This window comes from Rattus norvegicus, chromosome 20 (genome assembly GCF_036323735.1).
Source record: "Rattus norvegicus strain BN/NHsdMcwi chromosome 20, GRCr8, whole genome shotgun sequence".
Taxonomy (NCBI): domain Eukaryota; kingdom Metazoa; phylum Chordata; class Mammalia; order Rodentia; family Muridae; genus Rattus; species Rattus norvegicus.
Window position 1 is genome coordinate 31,688,412 of NC_086038.1, and position 22,859 is coordinate 31,711,270.

The window sequence follows — 22,859 nt, forward strand, 5'->3', positions numbered from 1 at the left end:
AGTTTGTTTATATAATGGATCACGTTGATGGTTTTCCGTATATTAAACCATCCCTGCATGCCTGGGATGAAGCCTACTTGATCATGGTGGATGATTCTTTTGATGTGCTCTTGGATTCGGTTTGCCAGAATTTTATTGAGTATTTTTACATCAATATGCATAAGGGAAATTGGTCTGAAGTTCTCTTTCTTTGTTGTGTCTTTGTGTGGTTTAGGTATAAGAGTATTTGTGGCTTCGTAGAAGGAATTCGGTAGGGCTCCATCTGTTTCAATTTTGTGGAATAGTTTGGATAATATTGGTATGAGGTCTTCTATGAAGGTCTGATAGAATTCTGCACTAAACCCGTCTGGACCTGGGCTCTTTTTGGTTGGGAGACCTTTAATGACTGCTTCTATTTCCTTGTTTAACTGGTTTATCTGTTCCTGATTTAACTTCGGTACCTGGTATCTGTCTAGGAAATTGTCCATTTCCTGCAGATTTTCAAGTTTTGTTGAATATAGGCTTTTATAGTAAGATCTGATGATTTTTTGAATTTCCTCTGAATTTGTACTTATGTCTCCCTTTTCATTTCTGATTTTGTTAATTCGGATACACTCTCTGTGTCCTCTTGTTAGTCTGGCTAAGGGTTTATCTATCTTGTTGATTTCTTCAAAGAACCAAGTTTTGGTTCTGTTGATTCTCTCTATGGTCCTTTTTGTTTCTACTTGGTTGATTTCAGCTCTGAGTTTGATTATTTCCTGCCTTCTACTCCTCCTGGGTGTATTTGCTTCTTTTTGTTCTAGAGCTTTTAGGTGTGCTGTCAAGCTGCTGACATATGCTCTTTCCTGTTTCTTTCTGCAGGCAGTCAGAGCTATGAGTTTTCCTCTTAGCACAGCTTTCATTGTGTCCCATAAGTTTGGGTATGTTGTACCTTTATTTTCATTAAATTCTAAGAAGTCTTTAATTTCTTTCTTTATTTCTTCCTTGACCAGGTTATCATTGAGTAGAGCATTGTTCAATTTCCACGTATATGTGGGCGTTCTTTCCTTATTGTTATTGAAGACCAGCTTTAGGCCGTGGTGGTCCGATAGCACGCATGGGAATATTTCTATCTTTCTGTACCTGTTGAGGCCCGTTTTTTGACCAATTATATGGTCAATTTTGGAGAAAGTACCATGAGGAGCTGAGAAGAAGGTATATCCTTTTGCTTTAGGATAGAATGTTCTATAAATATCCGTTAAGTCCATTTGGCTCATGACTTCTCTTAGTCTGTCGACATCACTGTTTAATTTCTGTTTCCATGATCTGTCCATTGATGAGAGTGGGGTGTTGAAATCTCCCACTATTATTGTGTGAGGTGCAATGTGTGTTTTGAGCTTTAGTAAGGTTTCTTTTACGTAGTGTACTCCACTTCTAATTGGGTGATTGTTTTCTTGATGCCCAGTATATTGTGTTATTTATATATTTTAGATACTAACTGTTATTAGATATCAAATTGGTAAAGGTTTTTCCAATTGTGTACACTGCTGCTCTGTCCAGAGGATCATGCTGTTTGGTATATAAAAGCTTTTCAATTTTGTGAGATCTTGTTTATTATTTCCTGTTCTTAGTGCCTGTGCCATCAGTGTTCTGTTCAGAAAGTCTTTTCTTGTGCCAATGAGTTCAAGACAATTTCCCACTTTCTCTTCTACCAAACTCACAGTGTCTGATCTTATGTTGAGGTTTTGATCCTCTCAGAGATTAGTTTTATGCAACTTCATAAATATGGATCTACTTGTATTCTTCTACATGAAGTCATCAAGTCTGGCCAGCACCATTTATTAATTATGCAGCCTTTTTCCCCCCAGTGTGTTAGTTGCTTATATTTTAAACATATGTCCATAGGGCATTGGACTTATGTGTGGTTCTTTAATTCTATTCCACTGATCAATGTATCTGTTTTTTGTGCCAATACCATGCTATTTTTCCTTTTTTATTAACTTGAGTATTTCTTATATACATTTCGAGTGTTATTCCCTTTCCGGGTTTCCGGGCAAACATTCCCTCCCTCTCCCCATTCTTATTGGTGTTCCCCTCCCCACCCTCCCCCCATTGCCGCCCTCCCCCCACCAGTCTAGTTCACTGGGGGTTCAGTCTTAGCAGGACCCAGGGCTTCTCCTTCCACTGGTGCTCTTACTAGGATATTCATTGCTACCTATGAGGTCAGAGTCCAGGGTCAGTCCATGTATAGCCTTTATGAAGTGGCTTAGTCCCTGGAAGCTCTGGTTGCTTGGCATTGTTGTACCTATGGGGTCTCGAGCCCCTTCAAGCTCTTCCAGTTCTTTCTCTGATTCCTTCAACAGGGGTCCTATTCTCAGTTCAGTGGTTTGCTGCTGGCATTCGCCTCTGTATTTGCTGTATTCTGGCTGTGTCTCTCAGGAGCGGTCTACATCCGGCTCCTGTTGGCCTGCACTTCTTTGCTTCATCCATCTTGTCTAATTGAATGGCTGTATATGTATGGGCCACATGTGGGGCAGGCTCTGAATGGGTGTTCCTTCAGTCTCTGTTTTAATCTTTGCCTCTCTATTCCCTGCCAAGGGTATTCTTGTTCCCCTTTTAAAGAAGGAGTGAAGCATTCACATTTTGATCACCCGTCTTGAGTTTCATTTGTTCTAGGCATCTAGGGTAATTCAAGCATTTGGGGTAATAGCCACTTATCAATGAGTGCATACCATGTGTGTTTTTCTGTGATTGGGTTACCTCACTCAGGAGGATATTTTCCAGTTCCAACCATTTGCCTACGAATTTCATAAAGTCATTGTTTTTGATAGCTGAGTAATATTCCATTGCGTAGATATACCATATTTTCTGTATCCATTCCTCTGTTGAAGGGCATCTGGGTTCTTTCCAGCTTCTGGCTATTATAAATGAGTCTGCGATGAACATAATGGAGCACGTGTCTTTTTTATATGTTGGGGCATCTTTTGGGTATATGCCCAAGAGAGGTATAGCTGGATCCTCAGGCAGTTCAATGTCCAATTTGCTGAGGAATCTCCAGACTGATTTCCAGAATGGTTGTAAGAGTCTGCAATCCCACCAACAATGGAGGAGTGTTCCTCTTTCTCCACATCCTCGCCAGCATTTGTTGTCACCTGAGTTTTTGATCTTAGCCATTCTCACTGGTGTGAGGTGAAATCTCTGGGTTGTTTTGATTTGCATTTCCCTTATGACTAAAGATGTTGAACATTTCTTTAGGTGTTTCTCAGCCATTCGGCATTCCTCAGCTGTGAATTCTTTGTTTAGCTCTGAATCCCATTTTTTAATAGGGTTATTTGTCTCCCTACGGTCTAACTTCTTGAGTTCTTTGTATATTTTGGATATAAGGCCTCTATCTGTTGTAGGATTGGTAAAGATCTTTTCCCAATCTGTTGGTTGCCATTTTGTCCTAACCACAGTGTCCTTGCCTTACAGAAGCTTTGCAGTTTTATGAGATCCCATTTGTCCATTCTTGATCTTAGAGCAGAAGCCATTGGTGTTTTGTTCAGGAAATTTTTTCCAGTGCACATGTGTTCGAGATGCTGCCCTAGTTTTTCTTCTATTAGTTTGAGTGTATTTGGTTTGATGTGGAGATCCTTGATTACTTGGACTTAAGCTTTGTACAGGGTGATAAGCATGGATCGATCTGCATTCTTCTACATGTTGACCTCCAGTTGAACCAGCACCATTTGCTGAAAATGCTATCTTTTTTCCATTGGATGGTTTTGGCTCCTTTGTCAAAAATCAATGACCATAGGTGTGTGGGTTCATTTCTGGGTCTTCAATTCTGTTCCATTGGTCTATCTGTCTGTCTCTGTACCAATACCATGCAGTTTTTATCACTATTGCTCTGTAATACTGCTTGAGTTCAGGGATAGTGATTCCCCCTGAAGTCCTTTTATTGTTGAGGATAGTTTTAGCTCTCCTGGGTTTTTTGTTATTCCAGATGAATTTGCAAATTGTTCTGTCTAACTCTTTGAAGAAATGGATTGGTATTTTGATGGGGATTGCATTGAATCTGTAGATCGCTAATGGTAAAATGGCCATTTTTAGTATATTAATCCTGCCAATCCACGAGCATGGGAGATCTTTCCATCTTTTGAGGTCTTCTTCAATTTCTTTCTTCAGAGTCTTGAAGTTCTTATTGTACAGATCTTTTACTTGCTTGGTTAAAGTCACACCGTGGTACTTTATATTATTTGGGTCTATTATGAAGGGTGTGGTTTCCCTAATTTCTTTCTCGGCTTGTTTCTCTTTTGTATAGAGGAAGGCAACTGATTTATTTGAGTTAATTTATACCCAGCCTCTTTGCTGAAGTTGTTTATCAGCTTTAGTAGTTCTCTGGTGGAACTTTTGGGATCACTTAAATATACTATCATATCATTTGCAAATAGTGATATTTTGACTTCTTCTTTTCCGATCTGTATCCCCTTGACCTCCTTTTGTTGTCTGATTGCTCTGGCTAGAACTTCAAAACCTATATTGAATAAGTAGGGAGAGAGTGGGCAGCCTTGTCTAATCCCTGATTTTAGTGGGATTGCTTCAAGTTTCTCTCCATTTAGTTTAATGTTAGCAACTGGTTTGCTGTATATGGCTTTTACTATGTTTAGGTATGGGCCTTGGATTCCTATTCTTTCCAGGACTTTTATCATGAAGGGGTGTTGAATTTTGTCAAATGCTTTCTCAGCATCTAATGAAATGATCATGTGGTTCTGTTCTTTCAGTTTGTTTTTATAATGGATCACGTTGATGGTTTTCCGTATATTAAACCATCCCTGCATGCCTGGGATGAAGCCTACTTGATCATGGTGGATGATTGTTTTGATGTGCTCTTGGATTCGGTTTGCCAGAATTTTATTGAGTATTTTTGCGTTGATATTCATAAGGGAAATTGGTCTGAAGTTCTCTTTCTTTTTTGGGTCTTTGTGTGGTTTAGGTATAAGAGTAATTGTGGCTTCATAGAAGGAATTCGGTAGTGCTCCATCTGTTTCAATTTTGTGGAATAGTTTGGATAATATTGGTATGAGGTCTTCTATGAAGGTCTGATAGAATTCTGCACTAAACCCATCTGGACCTGCGCTCTTTTTGGTTGGGAGACCTTTAATGACTGCTTCTATTTCCTTAGGAGTTATGGGGTTGTTTAACTGGTTTATCTGTTCCTGATTTAACTTCGGTACCTGGTATCTGTCTAGGAAATTGTCCATTTCCTGCAGATTTTCAAGTTTTGTTGAATATAGGCTTTTATAGTAAGATCTGATGATTTTTTGAATTTCCTCTGAATCTGTAGTTATGTCTCCCTTTTCATTTCTGATTTTGTTAATTTGGACGCACTCTCTGTGTCCTCTCGTTAGTCTGGCTAAGGGTTTATCTATCTTGTTGATTTTCTCAAAGAACCAACTTTTGGTTCTGTTGATTCTCTCTATGGTCCTTTTTGTTTCTACTTGGTTGATTTCAGCTCTGAGTTTGATTATTTCCTGCCTTCTACTCCTCCTGGGTGTATTTGCTTCTTTTTGTTCTAGAGCTTTTAGGTGTGCTGTCAAGCTGCTGACATATGCTCTTTCCTGTTTCTTTCTGCAGGCACTCAGCGCTATGGGTTTTCCTCTTAGCACAGCTTTCATTGTGTCCCATAAGTTTGGGTATGTTGTACCTTCATTTTCATTAAATTCTAGAAAGTTTTTAATTTCTTTCTTTATTTCTTCCTTGACCAGGTTATCATTGAGTAGAGCATTGTTCAATTTCCACGTATATGTGGGCATTCTTCCCTTATTGTTATTGAAGACCAGTTTTAGGCCGTGGTGGTCTGATAGCACGCATGGGATTATTTCTATCTTTCTGTACCTGTTGAGGCCCGTTTTTTGACCAACTATATGGTCAATTTTGGAGAAAGTACCATGAGGAGCTGAGAAGAAGGTATATCCTTTTGCTTTAGGATAGAATGTTCTATAAATATCCGTTAAGTCCATTTGGCTCATGACTTCTCTTAGTCTGTCGACATCACTGTTTAATTTCTGTTTCCATGATCTGTCCATTGATGAGAGTGGGGTGTTGAAATCTCCCACTATTATTGTGTGAGGTGCAATGTGTGTTTTGAGCTTTAGTAAGGTTTCTTTTACGTAGTGTACTCCACTTCTAATTGGGTGATTGTTTTCTTGGTGCCCAGTATATTGTGTTATTTATATATTTTAGATACTAACTGTTATTAGATATCAAATTGGTAAAGGTTTTTCCAATTGTGTACACTGCTGCTCTGTCCAGAGGATCATGCTGTTTGGTATATAAAAGCTTTTCAATTTTGTGAGATCTTGTTTATTATTTCCTGTTCTTAGTGCCTGTGCCATCAGTGTTCTGTTCAGAAAGTCTTTTCTTGTGCCAATGAGTTCAAGACAATTTCCCACTTTCTCTTCTACCAAACTCACAGTGTCTGATCTTATGTTGAGGTTTTGATCCTCTCAGAGATTAGTTTTATGCAACTTCATAAATATGGATCTACTTGTATTCTTCTACATGAAGTCATCAAGTCTGGCCAGCACCATTTATTAATTATGCAGCCTTTTTCCCCCCAGTGTGTTAGTTGCTTATATTTTAAACATATGTCCATAGGGCATTGGACTTATGTGTGGTTCTTTATTTCTATTCCACTGATCAACATATCTGTTTTTTGTGCCAATACCATGCTATTTTTATTGAATATTTTAAGTATTTACATTTCAAATGTTATCTCCTTTTCAGTTACTTCCTCTCCCATCCCCCCTCCCTCTGATTCTATGAGGATGTTCTCCCTCCCACACACCCAATACCATCTCAAAACCCTGGCATTCCCCTACACTGGAAAAACAAGCCTTCATAGGACTTCAAGGACTTCTCCTCCTATTGATGCCAGGCAATGCCATCCTATGCTACATATGTGACTGAAGCCATGGGTCCCTCCATGTGTACTCTTTGGTTGGTGGTTTAGTCCCTGGGAGCTCTGAGGGATCTGATTGGTTGATATTGTTGTTCCTCCTACAAACCCCTTCAGCTCCTTCAGTCCTTTCTCCAACTCCTCCATTGGGGTCCCCATGGTCAGTCTGATGGTTAAATGCAAGCATCTTCATCTAATCAGTAAATCTCTGACAGAACTTCTCAGGAAACATCAGCAATCACTACTTGACATCAGCCATAGAGACAGGCAGTTGCATATGGGAAGGATCCCCAGGTGGGGCAAACTTGGGATGGCCTTTCCTTCAGTCTCTGCTCCCCTCTTTGTCCCTGTATTTCCTCCTGTGAGTATTTTGTTCCTCCTTCTAAGAAGGAGTGAAGCATCAACATTTTGGTCTTCCTTCTTCTTGAGCTTCATGCGGTTTGTGAATTGAATCTTGGTTATTCTGCGTTTTTGGGATAATGTCCACTTATCAGTGAGTGCATACCATGTGTGTCCTTTTGTTACTTCACTCAGAATGATATTTTCTAGTTCCATCCATTTGTCTAAGAATTTCATGAAGTCATTGTTTTAAATAGCTTAGTGCAACATAGCAAATTTCTGTATCCATTCCTCTGTTGAAGGACATATGGGTTCTTTCCAGCTTCTATATATTACAAATAAGGCTGCTATGAACATAGTCGAGCATGTGTCCTTGCTATAGGTTGGAACATCTTTTGGGTTATATGCCTAGCAATGGTATAGCTGGGTCCTCAGGTAGCACTTTGTCCAATCCACTGAGGAACCATCAGACTGATTTCCAGAGTGGTTGTACCAGTTTGCAATCCCACCAACAATGGAGGAGTGTTCCTCTTTCTCCACATCCTCACCAGCATCTGCTGTCACCTGAGTTTTTGATCTTAGCCATTCTCACTGGTGTGAGGTGAAATCTCAGGGTTGTTTTAATTTGCATTTCCCTGATGACTAAGGATGTTGAACATTTCTTTAGGTGCTTCTCAGCCATTTGATGTTCCTCAGCTAAGAATTTTTTGTTTAGCTCTGTACCTCATTTTTAATAGGGTTATTTGATTCTCTGGAGTCTAACTTCTTGATATACATATATATATATATGTGTGTGTGTGTGTATCTGTATATATATATGTGTGTGTGTGTATATATACATTATATATATATACATATTATATAGGATATTAGCCCTCTATCAGATGTAAGATTGGTAAAGGTCTTTTCCAATCTATTGGTGTTCTGTTCAGGAATTTTCCTGTGGGCACATGTGTTCAAGGCTTTTCACCACTTTCTCTTTTTATTAGATTCAATGTTTTATGTGGAGTTTCCTGGTCCACCTGGGCTTGAGCTTAGTTCAAGAAGATAAGAATGGATCAATTTGCTTTCTAAATTTTGATCACCAACTGAACCAGCACCATTTGTTGAAAATGCTGTCTTTTCCACTGGATAGTTTTAGCTCCTTTGTCAGACATTAAGTGATCACAGATGTGTGGGGTCATCTCTGGGTCTTCAATTCTGTTCCCTTGATCTTCCTGTCTCTGTACCCATACCATGCAGTTTTTTTTTCATGATTGCTCTACAATGCAGCTTGAGGTCATGGATGGTGATTCCCCCAGAAGTTCTTTTATTGCTAAGAATAGTTTTAGTTATCCTGGGTTTTTTGTTCTTCCAAATGAACAGGCAAATTGCTCTTTCTAAGTCTACGAGGAATCAAGTTGGAATTTTGATGGGGATTGCATTCAATGTGCAGATTTTAATAGATGATCATGTGGCTTTTTCTTTGAGTTTATATATTTAGTAGACTATGTTGATGGACTTCTGTATATTATACCATTCCTACGTCCCTGGAATGAAGCCTACCTAATCATGTGAATGATTGCTTTAATGTGATTTTGGATTCAGTTTGTGAGAAAGAATTTTATTATTTTTGCATCAATAGTCCCAAGGGAAATTGATTTGAAGCTCTCTTTCTATGCTGGATCTTTGTGTGGTTTAGGTTTAAGCACAATTGTGATTTTATAGAACTAATTGCATGGTGTTCCTTCTGTTTCTATTTTGTGGAATAGTTTGAAGAGGATTGGTATTAGGTCTTCTTTAAAGAACTGATAGAATTCTGCACCAAACCCATTTAGTCTTGCGCTTTTTGTTTGCTTGTTTGTTTGTTTGTTTGTTTGTTTTTTGGTTGAGAGACTTTAAACAACTGCTTATCTATCTTCAGGGGTTATGGGACTATTTAGATGGCTTATTTAATCCTGATTTAACTTTGGTACCTGGTGTCTGTCTTAAAAATTGTCCATTGCATCCAGATTTTCCAGTTTTGTTCAATATAGACTTTTGAAGTGTGTGATCTGATGATTTTTCGAATTTCCTCAGATTCTGTTTTTCTGTTTCCCTTTTTGTTTCTGATTTTGTTAATTTGGATACTCTCTGTGTGCCCTCTGGTTAGTGTGGGTAAGGGTTGATCTTCCTTGTTGATTTTCTCAAAGAACCAGATCCTGGTTTTGTTGATTCTTGTATAGTTCCTTTTGTTTCTACTTGGTTGATTTCAGCCCCGAGTTTGATTATTTCCTGTCCTCTACCCCTCTTGGGTGTATTTGCTTCTTCTTGTTCTAGAGCTTTCAGATGTGCTTTCAAGCTGTTAGTGTATGCCCTCTCCAGTTTCTTTGGAGGCATGGCGTGCTATGACTTTTCCTCCTAGCACTGCCTTCATTTTGTTCCATAATTTTGGTATGTTGTATCTTCATTTTTATTAAATTATAAAAAATTTTAATTTCTTTATTTCTTCCTTGACCAAATTATCATTAAATAGAGCATTGTTCAGCTTCTATGTATATGTAAGTGGGCTTTCTGTTGTTTTTGTTGTTATTGAAGACCAGCCTTAGCCCATGGTGATCTGATAAGATGCAGGGGATTATTTCAATATTCTTGTATCTGTTGAGGACTATTTTGTAACCTATTATATGGTCAATTTGGGAGAAGGCACCATGAAATGCTGAGAAGAAGGTACATTCTTTTGTTTTAGGATGAAATGTTCTATAGATATCTGTTAAATCCATTTGTTTCATAACGTCTGTTAGTTTCACTGTGTCTCTGTTTAGTTTCTGTTTCCATGATCTGTCCATTGCAGAGTCGGGTGTTAAAATCTCCTACTATTATTGTGTGAAGTGCGGTGTGTGCTTTGAACTTTAGTAAGTTTTCTTTTATGTATGTAGGTGCCCTTGCATTTGAAGCATAGATATTTAGGATTGAGAGTTCATCTTGGTGGATTTTTCCTTTGATGAATATGAAGTGTCCTTCCTTATCTTTTTTGATAACTTTTGGTTGAAAGTCAATTTTATTCTATATTAGGATGGCTACTCCAGCTTGTTTCTTGGGACCATTTGCTTGGAAAACTGTTTTCCAGCCTTTTATTCTGAGGTAGTGTCTGTCTTTGTCACCGAGGTGTGTTTCCTGTAGGCAGCAAAATGCTGGGTCTTGTTTAGGTTTACAGTCTGTTATTTACATGCCTTTTTATTGGGGAATTGAGTCCATTGATGTTAAGAGACATTAAGGAATAGTGATTGTTGTTTTTTGTTATTTTTGTTGTTAGACGTGAACTTACGTTTGTGTGGCTCTTTTCTTTTGGGTTAGTTGAAAGAAGGTTACTTTCTTACTATTTTAGGGTATAATTTCCCCTCTTTTTGTTGGAGTTTTCCATCTATTATCCTTTGTAAGGCTGGATTTGTGTTAAAATATTGTGTCAAGTTGTCATGGAATAGAGTGGTTTCTCCATCTGTGTTAATTGAGAGATTTTCTGTGTATAGTAGCCTAGGCTGGAATTCATTTTTCTTTTGTTAGGGTCTGTATAACATCTGCCCAGGATCTTCAAGCTTTCATAGTCTCTGGTGAATAGTCTGATATAATTCTGATATGACTGCCTTAATATATTACTTGACCTTTTGCTAGGGTATAGTTTTCCTGTTTGTGTTGGAGTTTTACATCTATTATCCTATGTAGGGCTGGATTTGTAGAAAGATATTGTGTAAAGGTTTTGTCATGGACTATCTTGGTTTCTCCATCTATGGTAATTGAGAGTTTTACTGGATATAGTAGCCTGGACTGGCATTTGTGTTCTCTTAGGGTCTGTATGACATCTGTCCAGGATCTTCTGGCTTTCATAGTGTCTGGTGAGAAGTCTGGAGTAATTCTGATAGGTCTGCCTTTACATATTACTTGAAATTTTCCCCTGATTAATATTCTTTCTTTGTTTAGTGTATTTGCTGTTTTTACTATTATGTGATGGGAGGAATTTCATTTCTGAGACAATCTATTTGAAATTTTGTAGGCTTCTTGTATGTTTATGTTATCTCTTTCTTTGGCTCAGAGAATTTTTCTTCTATAATTTTGTTGGAGATATTACTGGCCCTTTAAGTTGGGAATCTTCACTCTCTTCTATACCTATTTTCCTTAGGTTTGATCTTCTCATTGTGACCTGGATTTGCTAGATGTTTTGGGTTGGGAACTTTTTGCGTTTTGCATTTTCTTTGACTGTTGTGTCAATGTTTTCTATGGTATCTTCTGCTCCTGAAATTCTCTCTTCTATCTCTTGTTTTGTGTTGGTGATGCTTGTGTCTGTAAGTCCTGATCTCTTTCCTAGGTTTCCTGTCTCCAGGAGTGTCTCTCTTTGTGATTTCTTTATTGTTTCTATTTCCATTTTTAGATCCTGAATGGTTTTGTTCAATTCCTTCACCGACTTAGTTGCGTGTAATTCTTTAAGAGATTTTTGTGTTTTGTCTTTAAGGACTTCCTACCTGTATAGTCCCATATTTCTTTAAAGTAGTTATTTATGTCCTTCTTAATGCCCTCTCTCATCCTCATGAGATGTGATTTTAAATTAGAACCTTGCTTTTCTGGTGTGTTCAGGTATCCAGGGCTTGCTCTGCTGGGAGAACTGGGTTCTGATGATTCCAAGTAGCCTTGGTTTCTGTCGCTTATGTTCTTGCACTTGCCTCTTGCCATTTGGTTTTCTATTGTGTTAGCAGGTCTTACTGTCTCTTACTGTGACTTGTCCCTTCTCTAAACCTGTATGTGAGCACTTGAGGGAGACCAGTGCTTTCCTGGCAGAATTTGGGTATGGGTCAGCTCCAGCTCCAGGGCACAGACTGAATCCAGAAGGATCCTGTTCCTATCTGCTCCTCAGTTCCTGTGTCCTGAGGTGTCAGGGCGGGTCCTGCTTGGGCCAGGTATTTGAGCAGAAGTGGTAGTCTTGCCTGTGCTCTCAGTTGTGTCAGCATTCCTGGGAGCGCAACTCTTTACTGGCAATATTTGCATATGGAGAGCTGTGGCGCAGGGTCGGCTCCAGGCACGGATCCTTAGAAAATAATCTTATGTGCCCTGCATAACTTGGAAACTTCTTTGTATCCTGGCAACTACTATTGTTTAAATCCCAGCAGTTTCCATTATATTCCATTTCCATTAAAGGTATGAAAATGTGTGATTGCGCTCAATAAAATTGACATGTCTGTTTTGCTGTGACCCTTCCAACCAGCCTGATTTAACTCCTTTGCCCAGTAAATAAGCCTCAATGCTTACACATGCACTTATGTTCGGGTCATCAATGTTGTTCTGTTTATTTACATGTCTCTTTCTGTGGCAATACCATGCTAATTTGATTACTATAATGTAGCTTGAAATCTGGGTATGGTAATCCCTTCAGCATTGTTATTTCCTCTCAGAATTGCTTTCGCTATTCAGGGTTTTTCACATCCATATGAATTTTAGGATGGAGTTCATATGTCTGAGAACAATACAATGTAGGTGATGATTTGGGATTGCATTGAATCGATAAATTTCTTATGGTAGGAACTTCCTTTTATCAATATGAATTTTACCCAATACTTCAGTTTTTAAAGAATAGAAACAAAAAAGTATTTCTGAACTTCTTTTATGAAGTAAGTATCATTTTAATACTAAAACTAGTAAATACACAACAATAACAACGAGAAAGAAAACTACAGGCTATTGTCCATAGTTAACATATAAAAATTCTCAATAAAATACTTGCAAACCAAATACAAGTATATAACATAAAGGTTATCCACTACATTCAAGTTGCATTTGTCTTGGAGATGCAGGGACAGTTTTACATATGTAAGTCAATAAATGTTTAAAAAAACTTATATAAATGGTCATAAAGACAAAAACTGCATGATTGTTTCAATAAATGCAGAAGAGACCTTTGACAAAATCCAGCATGTCTTAATATAAAGTCTGAAAGAGCATATACCTCATACCTTGACATAATAAAGGTTTTATATGAAAAATCCACAGTCAACCTCATCCTAAATGAAGAAAAACTTGAAGCAATCCCATTAAAATTAGGAAAGGGAGAAAGCTTTTCACTGTCCCCATTCCTTTTCAATATAATGCTTGAAGCACTGACTGGAGAAAGAATACCAGAGAAAAGAATTAAAGGAACACAAAGAACAAGAGAAGTCCAATTATTCCCATTTTATATAACAAGATATTATATATGAGACCCCCAAAGTGCCAGCAGAAAACTTCTAAAAATAACCAGCTCTTTCAGCAAAGTGGCAAGAGTTCATGAAAATACTCCCCTTCACAATAGCCTTAAAAATTAAAATATGTAGGAATAAACCTAACCAAATGAGATGAAATACCCCTTTAATCTCTGACAGAACAGAGAGGGAGGACACTAGCATACCATGCTCATAGAATAGGTTTTGCAAACCTTTGGTACATGATCAAACTCTGATTTTTACAATACTGACACTTAGAACTAAAATCTTCTCTTAAGACTATCATCCCTTTGTTTTGGATATGTTGTGTTTTCATTTTACTTTATTTCTAGAGATTTTTATTAAGTTTGATTTTTTTTTATTAACTTGAGTATTTCTTATATACATTTCGAGTGTTATTTCCTTTCCCGGTTTCCGGGCAAACATCCCTCTCCCCCCTCCCCTTCTTTATGGGTGTTCCCCTCCCTATCCTCCCCCCCCTTGTCACACTCCCCCCCAACAATCTAGTTCACTGGGGGTTCAGTCATAGCAGGACCCAGGGCTTCCCCTTCCACTGGTGCTCTTACTAGGATATTCATTGCTACCTATGAGGTCAGAGTCCAGGGTCAGTCCATGTATAGTCTTTAGGTAGTGGCTTAGTCCCTGGAAGCTCTGGTTGCTTGGCATTGTTGTTCATATGAGGTCTCGAGCCCCTTCAAGCTCTTCCAGTTCTTTCTCTGATTCCTTCAATGGGGGTCCTATTCTCAGTTCAGTGGTTTGCTGCTGGCATTCGCCTCTGTGTTTGCTGTATTCTGGCTGTGTCTCTCAGGAGAGATCTACATCCCGCTCCGGTCGGCCTGCACTTCTTTGCTTCATCCATCTTGTCTAATTGGATGGCTGTATATGCATGGGCCACATGTGGGGCAGGCTCTGAATGGGTGTTTCTTCTGTGTCTGTTTTAATCTTTGCCTCTCTATTCCCTGCCAGGGGTATTCTTGTTCCCCTTTTAAAGAAGGAGTGAAGCATTCACATTTTGATCATCCGTCTTGAGTTTCTTTTGTTCTAGGCATCTAGGGTAATTCAAGCATTTGGGGTAATAGCCACTTATCAATGAGTGCATATTATGTGTGTTTTTCTGTGATTGAGTTACCTCACTCAGGATGATATTTTCCAGTTCCGACCATTTGCCTACGAATTTCATAAAGTCATTGTTTTTGATAGCTGAGTAATATTCCATTGTGTATATGTACCACATTTTCTGTATCCATTCCTCTGTTGAAGGGCATCTGGGTTCTTTCCAGCTTCTGGCTATTATAAATAAGGCTGCGATGAACATAGTGGAGCACGTGTCTTTTTTATATGTTGGGGCATCTTTTGGGTATATGCCCAAGAGAGGTATAGCTGGATCCTCAGGCAGTTCAATGTCCAATTTTCTGAGGAACCTCCAGACTGATTTCCAGAATGGTTGTACCAGTCTGCAACCCCACCAACAATGGAGGAGTGTTCCTCTTTCTCTGCATCCTCGCCAGCATCTGCTGTCACCTGAGCTTTTGATCTTAGCCATTCTCACTGGTGTGAGGTGAAATCTCAGGGTTGTTTTGATTTGCATTTCCCTTATGACTAAAGATGTTGAAATTTCTTTAGGTGTTTCTTGGCCATTCGGCATTCCTCAGCTGTGAATTCTTTGTTTAGCTCTGAACCTCATTTTTTAATAGGGTTATTTGTCTCCCTGCGGTCTAACTTCTTGAGTTCTTTGTATATTTTGGATATAAGGCCTCTATCTGTTGTAGGATTGGTAAAGATCTTTTCCCAATCTGTTGGTTGCCATTTTGTCCTAACCACAGTGTCCTTTGATTTACAGAGGCTTTGCCGTTTTATGAGATCCCATTTGTCGATTCTTGATCTTAGAGCATAAGCCATTGGTGTTTTGTTCAGGAAATTTTTTCCAGTGCCCATGTGTTCGAGATGCTGCCCTAGTTTTTCTTTTATTAGTTTGAGTGTATCTGGTTTGATGTGGAGGTCCTTGATCCACTTGGACTTAAGCTTTGTACAGGGTGACAAGCATGGATCGATTTGTTTTTTATCAATGTATTTTGCTCTTTGTAATTTCTTACATGTACATAATGCATTCTGCTTATTTTTTTGCATACCCTTTCTTATCTTCCTCCTACCTTTTCTAGCTCCCTTTCTTTCCTACAAACGTCTTTTTTTTTTTAAACTAGGCAAAGAATTTTATTAACCTTTTCCAAACTTTATTCCCAGGCGTCTTCAGCTTAATTTGCTGCAAAGAATGAATTAGGCTTAAGCGAAACTGAAAAGAGCTGCAGTGTCCGCGGGACTTGGGCTTAAAAATATTAGAGATCTAGATTTTATCAGATCCATAATAAACAAAAAATTTTTTAAAAAGCAGTCATGATATAAAACAGCAGCTCCTGTTGTAACTTCTGCCAAGTGTCACTTTCTTCAGAAGTCGCTTCGATTCAGTTTGCCTCGTTCTTAGAAGTTTCATCAAAATTCTCCACCAGATCTGGAACTTCATCATCGTCCTCCTCTCCAGGAGCAAGTGGTGCTTTTCCATCCGCAGATTGCTTGGGCAGAGCTTCCGCCGGTCTCCTCAGACTGGTCAGACTGTCTGCACCAAGCTGGTTGAGGATGCGGGGAAGCATTTCTGTCAGCTGCTTTGTCTCGGCGTGGCCTGTAATGGTGTTTGCTGCCAAGACGCCTGAACTTTAGGGTTGTTAAAATGGACCACTGTTCCTTGGTTTGTAAACACGTTCACCTCTTCAATACCAGAGATGTTGTTTACCCCTAACTTCTTTAAGGAGAACTGCAGTTTTTTATCGTCTGCCGTGGTGGCTGTTCTGGGAACCACCTTCTTCTCTCTACGAGCAGTTCCTTTCCCACCAATGCGCACTCGTGCCTGCAGTTTGGCGAGGTTTTCCTGGTTCATGATCGTTTCTTTCATCTTGTCGGAGTGTAAGTGGGGCCGCGCGGGGGACTAAGGTTCACGCTCAGGGAGTCTCCGGCAGACCAGCTGAGATAAGGCGCACACACGCGGGGATGCAAGATGGCAGCCTACAAACGTCTTTTTAACGGTCATGATTTTTTTTTTTTTTTTTTTTTTTTTTTGGCCTTATTCTGTGACTGTGGATTTGGAACGATCCGTTAGAGCCTGATGGGCTCAAGAGTCTGTGCACAACTAGAAATGATGCTTTCCTTCCTCTGGATTCTGTTAGCTGCTAGTAATTCATCAGTAAGTGCTAGGCCCCTGTGAGCCGCTCCCCACCCCTAGCTTGTTGTTTGGTTATTCCAACTTCTATAGCCCCAACGCCAGATGCAGGTGATGTAAGTTCATGACGGCCCTGACTCTATTGTGCTTAGAAGACAGTGTTTCACAGTTTTTCTCCCAATCTTCTGGCTCGTATGTACTTCTTATTCCTTCTTCTGTAATATTCTTTGAGCCTTAAGTGGGTTGTATAACTGTCTTGTTTGGGGGGGTTGTGTCTTTCACCGCCCTTTTAATTCACATCTTTTTTTTTCTTTATTAACTTGAGTATTTCTTATTTACATTTCGATTGTTACTCCCTTTCCCGGTTTCCAGGCAAACATCCCCCTAGCCCCTCCCCCTCCCCTTCTATATGGGTGTTCCCCTCCCCATACTCCCCCCATTACCGCCCTCCCCCCAACAGTCCCGTTCACTGGGGGGTTCAGACTTGGCAGGACCAAGGGCTTCCCCTTCCACTGGTGCTCTTACTAGGATATTCATTGCTACCTATGAGGTCAGAGTCCAGGGTCAGTCCATGTATAGTCTTTAGGTAGTAGCTTAGTCCCTGGAAGCTCTGGTTGCTTGGCATTGTTGTTCATATGGGGTCTTGAGCCCCTTCAAGCTCTTCCAGTCCTTTCTCTGATTCCTTCAACGGGGGTCCCGTTCTCAGTTCAGTGGTTTAATGATGTCATTCGCCTATGTATTTGCTGTATTCTGGCTGTGTCTCTCAGGAGAGATCTACATCCGGTTCCTGTCGGCCTGCACTTCTTTGCTTCATCCATCTTATCTAGTTTGGTGGCTGTATATGTATGGGCCACATGTGGGGCAGGCTCTGAATGGGTGTTCCTTCTGCCTCTGTTCTAAACTTTGCCTCCCTATTCCCTCCCATGGGTATTCTTGTTCCCCTTTTAAAGAAGGAGTGAAGCATTCTCATTTTGGTCATCCTTCTTGAGTTTCATGTGTTTAATTCACATCTTATATAGGTACAAGTCACTGCATTTCACCTCTATCTTGCAGCAAAAGGGGATTTTTCTTATTAAAGCTGAGGGTAGCTTTTGTCTTTGGATCTAAACAGATATTTGGAAGGCTGTTTGATGATGATATACCCCTTTCTCTAAGCTCGGTTTATCATTAGGATGTATGACCTTCTTAGCCGTTGTTTTTTTTTGTTGTTGTTGGTGGTTTGTTTGCTTTGGGTTTTTCTAAACCACATATATGGTATTAGAAATAATGGGTTTCTTTTATGCAGTATTCTTTAAAACCAACCAGGGACCATAACGACCATGCCATTATTATACCAATGGATATGTCTTTTCTGGAAAGTTGGCATTGCCATATGCAGGATTCAAAACTAACTAGTAAATCCACTGACTACTTTATTTCCCTAGAAGTCTGAATAATGCTATCCGGCACTGTGGAAGCTGGCCAGTAAGGAGTAAGCTTCCAGCTGGGTTCCCATCAGTTTCTCTTTATCCTTCATCCGAGGTGTGTGCAGTCTTCAGAAATAGGGTCTTGTCACTAGACAACAGACCTATTACTTCTTTAACTTCTTTGCCTCTAGAATTGAAAAACAGGTTCTCTGGTCTTTGCAAGTCCCACACACTCATGTATTTTTATGCTAGCTTAAACAAAGACAGGTACCAAACTGCCTTATACAGCATTTCTAAAATAAAAAATGCATGTGATTGCCTAGAAATTTAAAAAATGCAGATTTTTGAGAAAAGAAATCGTCAGATGTACTGATATTACAAGGAAGTCAAGTAAGAAGAGCCAAGACTCACCAGTTAGACGTAATTAGTGGAAACCGTTGATATATCTGAAATGAATAGTTTTTATTTTTAATTTTTTTAGCTTTTTATTGGTTGTTTTATTTATTTACACTTCAAATGTTCCCCCCTTCCCAGTTTCCTCTCTGAAAGCCTCCCATCCAATCCCCCCTCCCCCTCCCTCCATGAGGGAGCTCTGCCACCCACCCACCCACTCCTGCCCCACCGCCCTAGCATTCCCCTATGCTGGGGCATCGAGCCTTCACAGGACCCAAAGCCTCTCCTTCCTTTGATGCCAGACAAGGCCATCCTCTGCTGTATAAGCTCTGAAGCCATGGGTCTGTCCATGTGTATTCTTTGGTTGACAGTTTAGTCCTTGAAAGCTGGGGAGTTGGCAGTGGGGGCTGGTTGGTTGCTATTGTTGTTCTTCCTATAGGGCTGCAAACCCCTTCTGCTCCTTTAATCCTTCCCCTAACTCCTCCACTGGGGTCCCTGTGCTCAGTCCGATGGTTGGCTGCAAGCATCCATTCGCATCTGTATCGGTAAGGCTCTGGTAGAGCCTCTCAGGAGACAGCTATATCAGGCTCCTGTCAGCAAGCACTTCTTGGCATCAGCAATAGTGTCTGGGTTTGGCAGTCTCTGGATGGTCTTTTCTTCAGTCCATCTCTGCTCCACTCTTTGTCCCTGTATTTCCTTTAGACAGAATCAATTGTGGGTTAAAATTTTGAGAAGGGTGGGCAGGACCCATCTCTCAACAGGGGACCATGCCTAAGCTCTGGATATGCTCTTTACAGGTTCTCTCTCCCCTTTGTTGGGTATTTCAGTTAACGGTCATCTCTGTTGGCTCCTGGGAGCCTCTTGCTTTCCTAATGTCTTTTCAATTCATTGGAAAAGATAGATAACTTAGGATGGTTTAGGAGTGGGTAAGGGATAAGAATTCTAGACTTCAAGTTTGAATTTCAAATATTATATATTTGATCGGTGTGTGTGTGTGTGTGTGTGTGTGTGTGTGTGTGTTTATGTGTGACTTTAAGTAGCTGTTAAGTAACAAGGGTTCAAAAATTATAACGTAGTTAAAAATTATGGTTCAATTAATTAATATATAGTTGTAATATTTGCTCCTCACCAAGTATTTTCAAACTTATTCCCTTAGACCATTTTTCTTCTTATATGAGCTACTTAGTTTTTCACTTTTCCAAATAGATAAATATCTATTTTAAGCAAGTAAATATGATATATAAGTTGGGTAAAAACTATAGGAATTGTTTCATCATTCACTTTTTTTTTGGTTCTTTTTTTCGGAGCTGGGGACCGAACCCAGGGCCTTGTGCTTCCTAGGCAAGCGCTCTACCACTGAGCTAAATCCCCAACCCCTTTGTTTCATCATTTAACCCTGGGCCGGACTGTGAATCAGTCAGCATGACACGGTTCCTTGACAACTAGGTTTGCTGGTGTCCTTGTTCTTAAGGACTCATAAACTCATTCGAAAGGGTATTTGTGATACAGATGAATTTGTGACTCCTAGGCCGAAGTCAAGCTCTTCCCTCCTGCCTTTCTTTGGGTCACTCTTTGGGGCTCCTGTTGATGTCCCCACAAAGGGTAGTAGATTGTTTGACTTCTGGTTCAAATGAAGCTGGAGTCTGGACTAAAGACTTCTCTAGTAAAGTCATCATCTACACTTAAATTCTATTGTGACAAAGTCAGTTATTACCTTTGAAGCACAAAACCCATCACTCCCTTTGCTGACAGAAAACTTCATGTTCTCATTTAATGAAGAGAACATGAATTTAATTTAATATCCATTTAAATATCCTCAATGTAATATCCATTGGGGTTTAATAGGAAAAACAGGCCTAACCATCAGAGAGGTTGAGTTTCAAATCTAGTCTTTCTTCTTACCTAAGCCTTAATTTCTCTGATCTTCAAACTGCTTATAGATATAGTCATTTATAGGAATAACATGGTTGTGTTCATGCCAGTGCAGAATATTTTTTAAAAGATGAAAAAGAAAGAGTTAAGCTAAGATGCTTAGACAAAAAACAAACAAAAAAATAAAAAGCAACTGAGCACAAATTCAGAGAGGGAACAGGGAGAGATGGCAATATACAATAAGAAACAATAGAACTAATATACAATAAGAAATAATAAATACAAAAACATGAACAACAATAGCTGTGACAGGCTAAACACACTCACAGGGGTCCTGGAATCTATTTCAGAGGAAGGACTGACAGTCTGGAAAAGAGAAAATAAGAGAGGGTTGTGAGAGAAATGAGTCTCAAGGCAACCAGGATCATGTTCTGACAGGTCAAAAGTAAAATGGCCACTGGACATCACAATGGCTCTGGAACCATGTACAGACTGGAATGACAAATGTGAGACTATTTGCGACAGCACATAAAACAACCCAAGTGAGTTCCCCAAGGACGGACACTGGACTTGTATTGACCCTCATGAACAACATTTAGAAGCCTTAGTGGTGAGTCTGACACAAAAGGGGATTAATAAAGATTAAGTTCCATTCTGGGTCCATTTATATATTTAAGCTCTTTAGACATCACGGTGCTGTGGAAGGATGAGTAGTGATTATGTTCACATTCATGCTTTTTAAAACTCTAGAAAATCTCTGGTGTGTTATTTTATGGATCAAAAAAATAAAGAAGAAATACATACGTGGGTTTTCATGTTACTACAATTCGTTTACTTTAACAAAGAGTTTAATTTACACTGAAGTTCAAAGCACAAAGAATAAATTTTTAATATATGTTTTTATTTCCTATCTCAGTTTCTGGTACCTTTCTATTTGGAGCGAAAGCTACAGAAAGGCAAGAGTTCGACCCAGAGTTTATCCTCTGCGGTATCGTAGAAACACAAAGGTTCAAACTTGTATTTTGAAATGAAGGTTCCATTTCAACCCTTTTCCATTTTCCTAAGGACAGTCATTCAAGAAAAGCACGGTCCACAGGAAGACTTCACACAAGCTGGCTGTATCTGGGTGCCCAGCTTTCTTGTGGTTGATTCCCTTATTGGCAGCTATTCATAGCACAAATGCTTTTGTCCTCTTCCCCTTCTCTCTGCCACAATAGATCAAGTAATTAACCAAGTGAAGAGGCTGTCAATTAAACACTGATACTAATCTAGGCATAAAAGCTGCTTTAGGGGACACTGGTTTTGAACATATTTTCGGCATTATCAGCTCTGATTTTATTCAATCCAATTCTCAGACAATCGAGTGCTCCACATGTTTACATGCCATCCAGGCAACTCGAGAAACACGGATGACCCACACTGTAGAAACAGTGCTCACAAAGAATGTGCGAAGAATAGGCTCTCCATTGTGACTGCAAGGCCTATTTTTCCAGGAATAGATGTTCTGTCATTAATTAATGTCCCACATCTTTAATGATAAGATTGTCAAGGACAATTAAGGAAATGATTATAAGTGTCCTTGGTAACTAGAATGCCCCACAGATTTTTAGCTTACTTTCCCTAAGTGTGGCTTAAAGGTCGGGTTTTTTTTTTTTTTTTTGAAGTGTGAAACATCAAGCATGCCTTCCATTGATGGTATTATGTACAAATGCGGCACACACACACACAAAAAAAAGACATGTTTTTAGCTTGAGATTTTCAACACAAATATGATATTTAAAAATAATTAAAACTGTGAGTCACGGCATAAGTGATTCAGTAATAGCTAATTGTGAACTTTTTGGGGGGCTGCTAGGGTTTATGACTAGCTGTCAAGTCTGTTTGCTAAATTCATATGTTGTATACTATAATGGTTCCTTCAGATACATATTGAGCTACCATTGTGACTGTATGTGTGTGTGTGTGCATGCGTTTGTGTGTACTTTATGTGTATACTGTGATATTCACTCCCTTTCACCTGTTACATTCTGTTGAGGCTACCATTTTGCTCAGGACCAGGATGAACTCCTTGTTATTTCAGGAAAAGTTGCCCTTCCAATCTACCACCAAACTATAAATAATCTGTGATTTTTATGCTATCTTCAATTGATTAAGCTAGTCTGACACAGTTCGACGAATGCCGGCAGAAGCTCTGAGCTCTGCATCAGTATCCAAGCACTCTGTTGCTCACACCTCCGAGAGCAGCAACAGTGCCACGTCTGCTGTTGTTAGGCTGTACTGGAAATCACACCCGGGCTTCAGCACGTGGTCAGTGCTCTGCTCGAAGACTCCGGAACCCTGATCTTCTTAATAGCTTACTGAATTTGTTCTTTGACAGCATGGCGCACATGTGAAGACTACTCTGATTGTCGCGACTCTCTCCTACCTTCTCTAATCTTTTACCGCCATGATCCCCCTCCTCCCTTCAGGTCCCTTCTTGTGTTCACTTTATCTGTGTGAGCATGAGTTTGAAACCGTACTCTGGGCCCTCGGTGGGCACACAA

General features: G+C 39.5%; 1 protein-coding gene, 1 long non-coding RNA gene and 1 pseudogene across 4 annotated transcripts in view; 1 reads left to right on the forward strand and 2 right to left on the reverse strand.

The window, feature by feature from the left end:
* The window catches only part of LOC134483923 (glyceraldehyde-3-phosphate dehydrogenase-like), a 470,368-nt gene that overhangs the window by 230,751 nt on the left and 216,758 nt on the right, over positions 1-22,859 (reverse strand). The gene's annotated exons all lie outside the window — the stretch shown is intronic.
* Btf3-ps9 (basic transcription factor 3, pseudogene 9) lies at positions 15,621-16,691 on the reverse strand (annotated as a pseudogene).
* The window catches only part of LOC102555143 (uncharacterized), a 52,589-nt gene continuing 46,427 nt past the window's right edge, over positions 16,698-22,859 (forward strand). Inside the window, exon 1 of one of the 2 annotated variants that reach the window (XR_005497589.2) lies at positions 16,698-20,926. This is a non-coding gene — a long non-coding RNA (uncharacterized LOC102555143). The remainder of the gene's footprint in view (positions 20,927-22,859) is intronic. The other variant, XR_597414.4, reaches the window with a different exon arrangement.